Here is a 15,743-nt window from a genome sequence, read left to right on the forward strand (position 1 = left end):
TGGAGTAGAAAAAGGCTTTAAAAGAGACTGTGTCATCAACGAAACGTATTTCTCTGGGGGAATGAAACCCATGCCATGGATGATAATTGAAATATCTTCATTTTTATATAGATAAAGCAAGTTTAAATCAGTGTGAAGGAAATTTATGAAACATACTAATGCATTACAGTTTTCTTTGAATATGTTTGATTGATTTGTATTTTATATATTCATTACAAATATATTTGATTTTGAAAAGAATTTCTATATAGCAAAATCTTTTTAGATAAATGCAATAGAAGAAAAATTCTCATCTCATTATTATTTTTTAAAGATATGCAACTCAAAAAACAATTTTTAATTAAGTGGTAATTTAAAAAAATTCAAACAGTTTAAAAGTGAAGTGAAAAATACGATATCATTTTGATAAATTGATATTAATATAAAAGGAAATTATAAAAGTAGGTAGTAAAAATAATTTTAAAATGCCTTTTTTACAAAATTTAAATCATAACACTTAAAAATAAGTTAATTTCTAAAGAAGTATATTCTTAATTCATTCTTAATGAGGTCCTAAATTTATTTCATGAAAATTTTATTTAAGATATTCTGTTTAGCATATCTTTGCAGAAAACTATTTTAATAATATATTACGGCAATTTATTTTCAGTCACCTATAAGAATACTGAACATAATGCAGAACAATGATTACCAATTTTTGAGTCTTTTTTAACCTTTTAAACGTTATAAAATTTATGCTTATTCTGATTTCATAAATTTTCTAAATTTACTTTTATTTTCCTGCTAAATACGAGGTCCCTTCTTAAGAAAGAAATTTACTTTAAAAAGTGATAAATAAAAAAGAATTTAAAAATCTTAATCGAAATTGCTAAATTTGAGTAATCTAAAGCTATATAATGCATTACTTTTATAAATATTCTTTAAAAGCTAAAATATCTTAATTTATTAATAGTTTTTAACATCATGTAAGCATAATATATATATATATGATTTTTAATAGATAATAATAATTTTATATAATAATAATTATAACCAAACAGTGTATTATTAGTAAGTGTAATAATTTTTTTTTTAGTAAAATGAAACATAAAAATCGAAATTATCTAAAATTTTAAATTTAGAAAGTCTATTTTAAAAAAAGGCAAAAGTTTTTAAAACTCAACTTCGAAATTTTTCTTTTGAACATAGGAAATAAATCGACCAAAGAATTTATAATAGTGCGATAAAAGATTTGCTCTTTTACTTTAAAAAAATTTTGATGAAAGTTTTTTATTCCATGAACAGAAATACCTATAATATTCAAGCTTTCGAGCTTTTAAAAAATATTGGAATGTAAAAGAAAAAATAAAAATAGATTCTTCTTTTCCCTTTTCCATTTTTTACTAGTGCTTCGAATAATTTAAAGTATTCCTTCGTAAGAAAGTAATATTCAGAATAAAACTTTTTTCCGCATTCTAATTCCTTAAAGAATTCTAAAAAGCGATTTCGTTCTTACCTCAGATAATGTTTTTGTCTCTTTTAACACATTTTGATCTGCAATAAAAATGTGTTTCAACCAAATGGACAAAAGGGGGGGGGGGCAGAGAGATGAGGAGTGGGTTTTGAGGCTCTGAAATCAACTAAATCAACCTCTTGAAGATGGTAAACGTTTCAAAAATATTTCCATTTTTATGCAATATTTATTTCGATTTCATCCTAAAAAATGTTAGCGCATTTTTCTTTGGCGATTGTTGATAACAATGGGTGAATATGTTCTGCCTTTTGTCTATAGTAATATTTTTCATTCATGAGTAATTATTTATTTGTTTTCAATATTATTTCCATAGCTGTATATTGTAATAAGAATGCCTACAATGTACAGTTGTTTCTGTATTAAGTACACATAATAATAATGCATTTTCCTTTGGGTGATTGTTGATTACAACGGATGAATGTATTCTGCCTTAAGTTAATAATAACATTCTTCATTCACGAATAATTATTTATTTGTTTTCAACGTTATTTTCCATAGCTATTCGTTTTATTCATTATAATTACAGTGTAGATTTATTTCGTATTAAGTATGCATAATGATAATGCATTTTCCTTTGGGTAATTATTGATTACAACGGGTGAATGTATTCTACCTTAAGATTATAGTAATATTTTTCATTCATGAATAGTTATTTATTTGTTTTCAATATTAATTCCCATAGCTGTTTATTTTAATCAAAATCATTTCAATGTACAGTTATTTCCTGTATTAAGTAAGCATAAGATATTCATAGAATAAAAGATTGATGAACTAATATAATTTCGTTTAATAATAATTTACAGCAGTTTATGTGCAGCATGTACTTTATTCCATCGTTAAAGCACTCTGTTGAATGAAAATGCCATCGTTTCCATCAAAATGAATTGCTTCTTTATTTCCCAAATTAAAATAACTGTTGTTGGTTTTTAATGTCGTATATAATTGCATATCTAGGGATATTCAAGAAATCTTATTTTAAATAAATTTTTTTCGTTCTAAAATATATTTTATATTGCTTGAACCCACAGGTACAGATTTGAAAAAAAAAACACTTTCTATTACAGGTCCTATTTTCCATATTTAATCAAGCATTGTTGTTACAATAAACTTTTAAACTAAAAATTCTAATCTAAAAGGGCAGAGTGATGAAGATTTGAATATCTCTATTTTATAGAATTTTGGATCTTTTCAATGTTTAGAAGTAGAATAAATTAATTAATGCTCAATGTTTCCTCAAATATCCCAATGATTCACCTAACTTGATGAGATTCAAAGCATCAAATCTTGATCATTTTCGAAGAATAGTGGACATTTTTTTTGTTTAAGATGTTAGCGTATCCTGATTATTTTGCTGATTATATTTAAATAGATAGAATATTACATAAAAATTTGAGATCGTAATTTTTTAGTAATGCATTTGATGATTTAAACCATCATATTATTTTTTTAAAAAATCAAAGACTTCTTCAAACTAGAAGAATCTTCCTATCGCTAATCATCGCATTTCACTAAAATTTTAAATTAAAAATTCCACTCCTAAAGGTTAAAGTGATGAAGATTTGAATATCACTATTTTATACAATATTTGGACCTTTACATTGTTTAGAAATAGAACGATTAATTAATGCACAATGTTTCTACGAGTCTCTCTGTGATTGAAATAAATTAATGAAATTCAAAGCACCGAATCTTGATAGTTTTTTTTTCGAAGAAGAGTGGAAATTTCATTGTTTAAAATTTTAGCGTAATCTTGATTATTTTGCTGATTATATTCAATTGGACAGAGGATTGTATAAAAATTTACACATCGAATTTTTAGTAGTGCATTTAAATCATAATATTATTTTTTTTAAAAAAAAAGCTTTATTCTAACTAGAGGAATATACCTATCGTTGACAATTTAGAAAATTGTTGTAAGATCAAGATTCGAGTGTAAAACTTTTTATTTTTATCTCGTGTTTAGTTTTCTTTTTTTCTGATTTAAAATGCTATTCAGCTATTTATATGAAGCATTTTTTTATATATACTTATTGTACTCAGACTTCCAAAATAGAATTTTATTCTGATTTTTAGAATTGTAAGGATAATTCATAATAATTTTGTTGTCTAATAAATAATTTTAACTTCAACAGCAGAAATGAAGATAAATACAGAAAATAGTATTTTATCATGAATTTCAAACTTCGCTTCTTTCTATATTTTGCATAGTTTCTTTTACTTTTCTTCTGTTGAAGACACCATTTTCTTTGGATTTTTAGAATCATAAGGATATTTCATAACAATTCTATTCATATGTGCCTAACCAATTATAAATAATTTTAAGTTCAATAACAGAAATGGAAATAAATAAAACAAATAATATTTTATCATGGGTTTCAAACTTTGCTTCTTTCTATATTTTGAGTAGTTTCTTTTACTGTTGAGAAGTCTTCTTCTGTTGAGAAGTCCATTTTTTTTGGAAACTATTTTTGAGCAAAGTTTTCTTTTTATCAGCTTTTCTCAAGTGTAGTGTTGTGAAAATATAGAAACTCTCCCAACTTTTTTTTATAAACTAGAAGTTTTCTCTCATCTGAGAAAACTGGAGGTCGAAAATTTATTTCCTAGAAAAAGATAGACTCAGCCAGTTATTTTTTATTATTATTGTGAAAGCTCTTGATATATTTTCCGTTTGTTGTGAAAAAAATTGTATAAAAATTTTCCAAATAAGTTCTAGAAATTGCATCATCTCGCAAAAGAAAATATTAAAAATCTAATTCTCAGAAAGAACAGAAAGAAATGTAGAATTCCCCACAATTTCGCGTTATTTAAAATTCTATTTACGAATATATTTTTTTTCAGAATGTTTAGAAAAATGTTTGAGCCCTAAAGAAGATTTTATTTCAAAGAATAAACAAATTTTGATATGATATTATAGGCATTGTTTCGTTTAGTTTATTAGGATTAAAACTTAATATGAAGATAAATTAAGTTGATTTATGACACATCTCGTAATTTTGAGCAGTAACCATATGATGAGGATGAATCCAATGAAGATGATGAAGCAATCCAATGTCTTAACTGATATTATTACATTGTACAGTAAAATACTCAAATACGTTTCTGTTATGAGAATGCTATCGTGGTTAAAATTGAAACTGAGATTATAAAAATTAGTGGAAATTGTAAGAATAATATAATAATCAATAACAATATATAAATGATTTAAAATTTTAAAATATAAATATATATATATATATATATTGAAGCAACAGCCGAAAAATTTTCTACCATTTGATGGTGCATTGTTGAGTAAAACATTGTTTATTATTCAGAAATACATAAAAAACATTCTTTAGCGTTTGTTTACTTTAGCTGCAACGACATTAAAAATGAAACTAAAACTTTCTTAAATGTCATTATTCATTTCTTATATCGGTTATTTGCAAGGTTATATATTTCCTGTATTTGGAGGATATAATACTATAAATAAGGTTAAAGTTTCATTTCTTGACTTTCTCCAGAGAAACAAGATAATATTCTCAAATTCTGTGACAGTTTTCAATGGGAAGTAATTAAAATTAAGCACTTAGTGTATTAAATTCCTATGTTTCGGATATATTTAGAATCATTTTTTATATAATAGGAAGTGATATTTAATCTAAGAAAGCAGTGGCGTACTGTAAAATAAATAATGTTCATCATTTTATGTGAAATTAACAAATAACTTTTAAAAGGAATTTTTCGTGGGATATATCTTATTATTTGATTTCACGAATAAAATTTGGTTATAAATATGCTTTTTATTAATATGATTTGATGTTTTTTAAAGTCATTTATGAAAAAAAAAATTCTTGAAAGCAGATGTGGAGGAAAAAAAAATGGGATGTTAACGAAGGGGTATGAAGATAATGATTCTGACTCTTTAAAAAAAAAAAACTTGAGGTACTAAAGATGATAGAAGTTTCAAATCATTCAAGGTTAATTTTTCAACAAATATATCTATTTCTTATCGATTTTCTTCAAAGTACGTCTGAATGAATGCCCATTACCCATACTTCTGAAAAATGCATAAAGCTTAAGTTGATCAATGGCATGTGATCTATTTGTAGATCACCTATTTGACTAAATTAATATTTATTTTTGTGTTTATGATTGCGATTTCTGACCGAAATAAAAATTATTCTATCTTAATCGTGTGCTTCAGTAGACTTTTCAAGTAGCTTAAATATCAGTGTAAATTGAATAGAACATGAGATTAAATATTTTGCTTGAATTTAAAGCTTTACTTTGAACTTTTAAATTGATTTACAAGTCCTTACTCATTTTAAAGTGCATTTCTTAAATCTTAATTTTAGAAAAGTCTTAAATATTTCTTCGCTTCATAATATTCAGGAATTTTATTTCCATAAAATTTATTTTCCAATGAATGCAGAGATAGAATGAGTATAAATTACTTCAAATTAAAAGTATTTCATAATTATGATTGTTTATATCTGATATATTCAATGAAGTAGAATTTTTTAAAAGTGAAAACACAGAAATTTAGAGTTGTCGGAAACAAGCTGTAAAATAAATTCGAAGTAATAAGCAGTGATTTCTTATCATTCCAAATATATTCTCTTCAAATCATTTTTTTAGTGTAATCAAAACAGGGGCCATGATCATCATTCTCAATTACACCATAGCGTTTGGGAGTAATTGGGAACATACAAGGACAATTATAATCGTCGGTATAACTGAGATTGGGAAATAAATTAATTAATTTGGAGAAAAATGACATTTCTGAAAATTAATAATAAGAATAATTTGGATAAATTCGATCCATTCGATTCTCAATTTATATTAATTTTATTTTAAAACTGCATCGTATGTTTCTTTGTTTTCAATACTGATCAATGTAATTTTGTGATAGATTGAGAATCCATTTTTTCCCTCTTTATACTTCAGTATTTAAAATATTATTTCGAAAAATATAAATGCATATCTTTTTAATATTTAATAAAATTTTCGTTTGTTTTAAAATATTTCGTCTGAACATAATCAAGGAAATAGTTGATGGAGTCAGCTGTCAAGCAGACTTTGATAAAGTATAAACTATTGCATACATTGCAATCCTATTTCAAACGATGTAGATATCTTTCATAGAACAAAAGGCCAAACTCGGCTTCCACTAAATCCCTTTATCTCTAGCAACAGAAGTCAATATAACTTTTGACAGGCGACGAAATGACATGAAAAATCCATATCTAGATATCTGGAGGTGGTATTACTTTTCTGAATATAGTGAGTGTTTTTTACCATTGTTCTATAAAATTTCTATTTCATTTTTTAGGGATAAAACATGAAAACTATAAGTATAAAAGATATGTGAATTCATTAAATTTAATATCTTCTAAGTCCTTCGATAAAAATAATTCGAAAACTTTACAAATTATTTGGATGTTAATCTTGGTGCAAAAATCATTTGAAATTAGATTTGATTTTTTTGTTTGTTTGCAGTATGATATTGAGTTGTTCGGATAATTTCCACCGTTTAAAATAACTTATTGTTATTCGATATTTTCCGACAGTTATTATTTTCTATTCAGCATCAACATTGACTTAATTTTTTAGTATAATATCAATGAAAGTGCTCAGTAAAAAAAAAGAGTCTTTTTCAGCCTTTAATATTTTTATTTATTTCAATGGCATTAAGCAAGAATGCTGTTAATGTAACTGAACAGGCATAATACTATAAGTGAAGAATCAGCACACAAATGGTAAAATTCAAAAGAAGCAGATATCACATTTAAGATTCTGTGGCGAATTGGTATGAGCGAGGATAAAACTTGGGACTTTATGTTTTGTAGCCCAGTAACATGACCACGATACAAAAGCAATTGCTCGGGTAGCGTAGTTGTTAACTGGCTTATAAGGTTTCACCACAGACTCTCCCTCCAGTGAGTTGGAGACGAACGATATGGCTGTTGAGTGGTGATGTATTAGCTGTTGATTCTAATGCGCCTGTACCCATTTGAGTACGCCAAACGTTATGGCGAGCGTGAGTGGGTGAGTGGTTGCTGATACTGTTGCTGCGTCAAGTGAGTCTGACGACTTTGGATTGCTTCGGCCTTTTTGTGTTGCTGTGTCAAGTGAATCTGACGACTTTGGTTGCGGATAGATGGCGCCACAACAGCTGTACGAACGTTCATCGTCCGAGGTCACCAATGTGGCGAATTAGTATGAGCGAGGATACAACTTGAGACCTTGTGGTTTGCAGCCCAGCAACATGACCACGATACAAAAGCAATTTCTCGGGCAGCGTAGCTGTTAACTGGCTTATAAGCTTTCACCACAATTCCAACAGACCCATCAGCCATCCATGGTGGAAGATGGCCAAATTAAGTCGCTGATCTGAAGTACTCATCATATCAACGCTCTTAAAAAATCATAGAAACTTGAGAGAGTTAATCAAATGTATTCTACGTTAACCATTTTTGAGTTTTTCGTGGGATTTAGTTTTTGCCTTGGTTTTTGTCATCCATCAAATTAAGGGTTGACTTCCATGTGTGATTATTTTCTCGAAAAAATTAAAATAAGTTTTTAAAACTGACAATAATGGATGATAACAATAATTCTGGGAGGAAAGGTTATTGAGTTACTCGATTGAACTTTCACTAACTTCACGTCAAATTGCAAAGCTCATTCTCAGAAATTTATACTCGGTTTCTGGAAGTTGGAAGTTCTTTGAATTGGATGGGCATATACAATATGAAATGCAGCTGTTCTACTAAGCAATTAATTGGTTGAACATTTAGACAAGTTAATGCAATCCATTGACAAGATGCGTCAAGCATTGACTAATCGTGACTAATCGTAATTTGTAAATCTGTTACAAAAATAAAGCTATATAATAAGCTATATAAAGTATAAAGAGTATAAGAGTTAAGCTATATATAAGCTATATAAAGTATAAAGACCAAAAGTATATAAGCTATATACTTTTGGTCAACCATCGGTCGCTGATGGACCTTGCTTGTATTACTTATCCATTCTCAATATTGCCTCGACTTGACATTTTCAGAGCATAATTTATATAGATCTATGCAAAAAATGAAAATTAAAAAATTGAAATGAAAAAAAAAGTTGAACTCCCTACAAGATTGCAAAAAGCACTTTGATCATCTATAACAATGATCCAGGTATATTCTAGGCAATAGGTATAATGAAATTTTCCCAAAAGAGGACAAATCGTCAATAAATCAAAACTATTTTGGAAATTCAAACTAATTCAGTTTTTCTTAAAATTCGGATGATGACTGTTCACAATTCAATAATGCAAAGATTTAGAATGATTATATAAGGCAAGGTATCATGACAGTGAATAACTAGCGTACTTACTTTATTGTTTGAATATATCTCCCAATATTAATAACTACATCTGAGGATCATCATAATTTTCAATTGTATAATAAAGAATCTTGTCTACTGTTTTGGCTAGCAAATGTTTAAAATACTTTCACTTTTGAATGATTTATAAAGTTTCAAATTTATAATTAACATGCGTTTTCGATTTTCAAAAAAAATTCTTAGAATAATGTATTGCGATACCGTGCTTGTGCTTTCATGCAACGGATGGAGGGGTAAGACGAACAAGTCATGTAGTGATGAAAAAAATAATAACGTAATACAAAGCAGTTCTGTTGTATGGGAGGGGGTAAGACGAACAAGTTATGTAGCGATGAAAAAAATAATAACGTAATACAAAGCAGTTCTGTTGTATGGGAGGGGGTAAGACGAACAAGTTATGTAGCGATGAAAAAAATAATAACGTAATACAAAGCAGTTCTGTTGTATGGGAGGGGGTAAGACGAACAAGTCATGTAGCGATGAAAAAAATAATAACGTAATACAAAGCAGTTCTGTTGTATGGGAGGGGGTAAGACGAACAAGTTATGTAGCGATGAAAAAAATAATAACGTAATACAAAGCAGTTCTGTTGTATGGGAGGGGGTAAGACGAACAAGTTATGTAGCGATGAAAAAAATAATAACGTAATACAAAGCAGTTCTGTTGTATGGGAGGGGGTAAGACGAACAAGTCATGTAGCGATGAAAAAAATAATAACGTAATACAAAGCAGTTCTGTTGTATGGGAGGGGGTAAGACGAACAAGTTATGTAGTGATGAAAAAAATAATAACGTAATACAAAGCAGTTCTGTTGTATGGGAGGGGGTAAGACGAACAAGTCATGTAGCGATGAAAAAAATAATAACGTAATACAAAGCAGTTCTGTTGTATGGGAGGGGGTAAGACGAACTAGTTCTATAAGAAGATAAATTATCGTAAAAAGTAGGCTTTATATTCATCATTACAGATATAATTCTTTATATAGATAGTTAGATTTATATACTAATATACTAATTTATATACTAATAAATTTATTGCACATATATTTCTGAGACATAAGGATAATATTAGATACTCTGAAGACTTAATTTTACTATTTTCATATAATAATAATTTAAAAGAAATTCAGCTGCAATTTTAAAATCTTATGAAGCATGAGCACAGCTATAAACATCAATATTATAAAATAATACAATGTTCGATAACATAAGACAACATAACAAGGAAAAATTCCGAAACTTAATCTTCAAGATGTCACTTTCTGAGATCGACAAGGGCATACAGAAGAATAAGCGTACAAAATAAATAAAAGGGAATATCGACATTTTATGGAAGGACAAAAACCTCCCTACCGAAATATCTGTCAAGTATTGACTGAGGATCTGGAACTTCGTGTTTTAAAGATAACGTGAGATAATCTCACTGTAAACAAGAATCTGAGTAAGAAGACGAATTCTAAGAAATTCGGAGATATATGAAAGAGGATGATAAGAGTAGAGATAATCATCGATGCGACAGTGTGTTTTAAGTGAAAGTAAAATAATTTTAGAGCGCTTTTGCGACAATGTAGTAATTTTATTTATTGAAAGTACATTCTATTATTTAAAATATAGATTCTAAGTAATATATATAATAATTGTCTGATAAGTAATAGTAATTTATTTATTAAAGGTCCATCCTATTAATAAGAATATAGATACAGCCTCTAAATGAAATGGTTATAATTAAAATGATCCTACTCATGCTTAGGCCTGGTGGTAAGGTCTCGGCATCGGAACCGGAGGGTTTCAGGTTCGTGACCCGATTCCACCGAAGAGCCGTCGTGTAAGGGGGTCTGTTGCACGTTAAATTCGTCATGACCAAACGTCCTCCCGCTGGTGTGGTGTGGTGTGTAGAGGTGGGTGCCAGCTCAGGTGTCGTCCTCGTCATCTGATCGCGGTTCAAAATTACAAGGTCCGTCCCAAAATAGCCCTAGTGTTACTTCAAACGGGATGTTAATATAACCAAACCTACTCAGGCTTATGCAGAGATGGTCTTGGTTGATGTATTTTGTGGAAATTTAATATGTACTCTATTTGAACAACGGGGAAAAGAATTATACTATAATTCAAATTTCGATTCCAGGTGGAAAGGTGAGTCCTGAGGAACAAAACAAAAACACACAAAAAAGTATTTATTCTCACTAATTGTCTACTGTGTGTCAGTCACATGTTCATTAGCAACAATTGCGGCGATATGATATGTTTTCTTGCTCTGAATTCAGGTATTGTCCCTATATTTATCCCATAGATACGATCTTTCAGATTTATCTTTAACCGGAAGTCAAGGGATTTAAGTCTGGAGAACGAAGAAGTCAGGCAATCAGAAAATGCCTCAAAATCACCCGATAACACCATCTTGCATCAAGACAGTAGTCTTTAAACAATCTCATTATTCTAAAACAGAAATAGCAGGCTGCCTTAGAAGTTAGTAGTAACGTGCATCCATGATGGAACTCCTTTTGAGTTCTTGTGAAGAGTTCTTCTAAAAGAAAAAATGGACCAGAAATGACAACAGTAATGAAACCACACTGCACACTACTATAATCAGAACGCAGAGGCTCTTCATGCTCAACATTAGGATGTGCAGTATCCAATATAGGTTAGTTCTGCGTATTCACTACTTCATTAAGGATAAAAGCACATCATCTGAACACAAAAGGTTCCAAGATCATGCACTCTCAATGGCTATCTTGGCTAGAAAATCTAGCTATGTTGTTCCTAGTTTTGAAAGTGCAGCATTTCCACCACGTGGGCGTAGTATGGATATAACTTTAAAATAGATTATAGTTTATGATATTATTTGGAAAATTTGTCTCTTTGAAAGTCTAATAAATCGTCAGCAATCTTTGATCTTTTTCTATTATTTTCACTAGTTTATTGAACTGATTCAGTAGGAGGGGGAAAAAAGAATTATGTTCGTATAAGGAAGCTGAAATGACATTAGAAGAAAATATTTTGGAAGTTATTTATACATTAGGTGATTCACTTTTTTTGTCACTGCATTAATTTATTGATATAACCCATACGAAGTTATTAAATCACAAAAATTGTCCCGAAACGTATTTTTTGAGATATTTTTTTTTCTCAATAAATAACAAAAAATATTCTAACGCTCCATCTTTCTCAAACGCATTTAAGATGTGTAATGTGAAACGAATGATATGATTTTATTTTATCTAACAAACTTTATATATTTAAGTGCATTTTGCAATTTAAAGCTGAAGCTCAACAAATAATAATCATTTCTGAACTGCATAGGAATTTCTAGCTCAAATGGATCGTAAAAAGTCATTTAAAACACTTTTGTTGAGGGCAAATAGTTCTAATTTCTTTATAAACTATGAGAGGAAGGAAAAATTTGAACACAATGTTTATGGTAGCTTATGATTTTATTTGCGTACATGGCTTTAAATGATTCCTTTAGTCGAACGGGCAACACCCATGATACTGTACCACCCACCATTTTTTTTAAATTGATGTTCGCAAAGCAAATATAAAATCTTCATATCCCAGCGAAAGAAAAAGATTATAGAAAAATATCAGAAGATTTAAGCATCGACATATAGAAAATGCTAGTGGTATGAAATTTTCATCCATGGCTTCAAACATGCCGCACGCTATTTGACATGAAATAGAGAAACGTATTGATATTGCCCGTATGACCAAAGGAAGTGGCATAGAACAAATATTACGTACATAAATGTAACATTAAGTTTCTTAATGTATTGTTTTCAATTTTTAATCCCGATAGTTTTTTATAAGAAAATGAGACCTATATGCTATCTATGTTATTGTTTTGAATTACCCTGTATAGGGAGGATAAATGTTCCGATTGACAACAACAAATTGACTTTAATATACAACTATTGTTAGACGTATTAAATATTTGTAATTATATTAAAACAGTGCAAAAATGGGCACACAATAATTCATTTTTCATGGCATGCTCAAATCAACCAACACGTTACAAAATATTACAACCAGATATCGGATTATTACGAAAGTTTATCTTTAAAATATTCAGGATAGTCTATTAATGAAGTGGTAAAGGATACTGAAGCGTTACAGGAATAGTGACGACGATTTTCTCTCAACAATTGATATACGGTGTCTCACAAAAGTGATGGGACACTTGTGCTTTACAAAAGGAAACTGTAATAAAATAATTAAATAAACATGTACAAAAGTTTTTGGGGTGTGTTTCATATTTAAAGTTGGTAACAATTATTACATAACATACATTTTGTCAAAATATTAAAATATTAATTTAATAAAAATACAATTGTTTAGAACGGAGCAAAAAATGGCTCACATAAGTGATGGGACATTTACTTTTCCATCAAATATTTATCCAAAAATTTTACTTTTTAAAAGGTTTTAATATTTTGTTGGATTTCCTTTTACTTTTAAAACATGATTTAATCTTCTTGGGATGGATTCAACTAATTTTTTTGTGATTTTACCCCATTTTTGAAGCACCCATTTTAATTGTTGTTTTGAAGAAATGGTGTGTTTGCGAATTCTTGATTCAAATTCTTGCCAAATATTCTGTATGGGATTTAAGTCTGGAGATTGTGGTGGTTTTTTATTATTTCAGGACAGTTCTACAGCAGCCAGAGTCTAACGTTCAAAGCAGTGTGCTTGGGGTCATTGTCCTGGTAGAATTTAAAATTATTATGAAGGTTCAATTTTCGTGCTGAAGATTTCAAATTTTTCTTTAAAATGTCAATATACTTGTACTGATCCATTATACTGTCAATAAAAACAAGATTACCAACCCCAGCGGACGACATACACTCCCATACCATAACTCCTCTTCCACCATGTTTTACTGTTGGCACCAAGTTCTGTTTTCTCCACACCAAGATTCTACCGTCAGAACCAAATATATTAAATTTACTCTCATCAGCAAACATAACTTTATTCCAGTAATCAGAATTCTTATTTATGTTGGATTTTGCGAAAGCTAGTCTGAGTTTTCTATTCTTTTAACTTACGAAGAATTTTTTCCTGGCTACTCTACCGTGATATCCAAGCAGATCGAATTACCCTTCTAATAGTCTCAGGATTAACAATTATTCCATATAATGCTTGTAAATCAGCGGCAACTTTAGGAACACTCTTTCTTGGATTTTTTTTTTAATATTTCGAATGATAATTCGCTTTATTCCATTGGATAGCTTTGATGGTCGGCCAGGTCTTCTTTTATCCTGAATAATATGATTATTTTTATATCGTTTAATGATATTGAAAACTGTTGAATGACTCAAGTTAACTGTTTCAGCAGTTTTTATAATAGATATTCCACGTTGTATATGCAATTTTATAACTAATTTTCGAATTTCAGGCGAAATTTTTTTCGTTTAGCATTTATGGCTGCACAGAGCTAAAAAACACAAAAATTCCAAAACAAACTGGAGATAAATATTGCAGACGATTTTATAAATCATTGCCAATTGCTTTTGAGTAAAAATAAAACCACAAAAAATATTTTTATTGCTTATTTCAGATTATTTTTGTTGCATATCTAATGTGTCTCATGACTTATGTGAGCTATTTTTTTGTTCCCTTCTAAACAATTGTATTTTTATTAAATTATTATTTTAATATTTTGACAAAATGTATGTTATGTAATAATTGTTACTAAATTTAAGTATGATACACACCCACAAAAAATTTGTACATGTTTTTTTAAAATTTATTTTATTACAGTTTCCTTTTGTAAAGCACGTGCCCCATCACTTTTGTGAGACACTGTAGGTGCTGACCGTTGGTTGCTTTGTGCTAAAGACCGATTTAAAATTCCGGATTCTTTAGCGGGAGTACATAGCTTTGCTTCTTCTATAAGAGTTCACATTTCATATTAATGCCAATGAAGTAATTGTCCCCTTCTTGGCCGATCTTAAAGGACTGAAAAAACTCGAACCTCAGTGGTACTATAGATACGTTAACGAAGGCCAAGATGGGAATCAAATCGAAGCAATTCATTTTACTTTATAGTGATGTCAGACTTGTCGCAAAACAAACAGCAGACTATTCATACCTAATACGCAGAAAGAGACGTCAATGGAAATTAAAATAAGAAATCTTCCATATAGTCCAGATATGTCTCCATACGACTGCTATCTTCGGTGTACAAAAATTTGCGGTGTACAAAAATAATCGTCTTGATCGAAATATAAAATCAGGTAGTGCGTGCACAGTTAGTTCAAAAATTCTTACAAGCATTTGCATGGATAATATCATAACGAAATAAATATCTAAACAACTGCAGATAATACTGCTGAGTTTCGTGGAATAATTACTTTGAAATTTATCGCCTTATTCATTGACTCTCTTTAATAATTTATTTATGTATTCTATAAAATATATTTCGATACATAAGAAAATTTGTAGTGTTTAAGCCTTTAGCTCGGAACTCGGAACAACACGAAGGATCAAACATAAAAGAAAGAAGAGATATAGATAGGAGGATATAAAGGCTACAAAGAAGCAAAAGAGGTAACAAAAAAGAAAACAGCAAAAGATGCAATGCTATTCATCCCCCGATATACAAATCTAAAAGGTTATGGATTAGAGTCCAGAGCTTTCGTGTTTTTGAAATAGCTCGAGCGAACTGTAGTCTAAACAAAGAGAGGAGAAAGAATCTGAGCTCTAAAACATGCAAATACGTATGAAAGAGGATATGAAAGTACTGACGGCGGGAAAACAATCGATATACATTCCAGCTACTAAAAATAGAAATGATGTAATGGCGAATTTTTTAAGTATTTTATTAGAATAATGGGATTTACGCAGAAAGACATTTGACTTTGTCTGGA

General features: G+C 29.3%; 1 protein-coding gene across 1 annotated transcript in view; it reads left to right on the top strand.

The window, feature by feature from the left end:
• The window catches only part of LOC129962825 (uncharacterized), a 424,996-nt gene that overhangs the window by 190,116 nt on the left and 219,137 nt on the right, over nt 1-15,743 (top strand). The gene's annotated exons all lie outside the window — the stretch shown is intronic.

The sequence above is a fragment of the Argiope bruennichi genome, chromosome 3 (assembly GCF_947563725.1).
Source record: "Argiope bruennichi chromosome 3, qqArgBrue1.1, whole genome shotgun sequence".
Classification (NCBI taxonomy): Eukaryota; Metazoa; Arthropoda; class Arachnida; order Araneae; family Araneidae; genus Argiope; species Argiope bruennichi.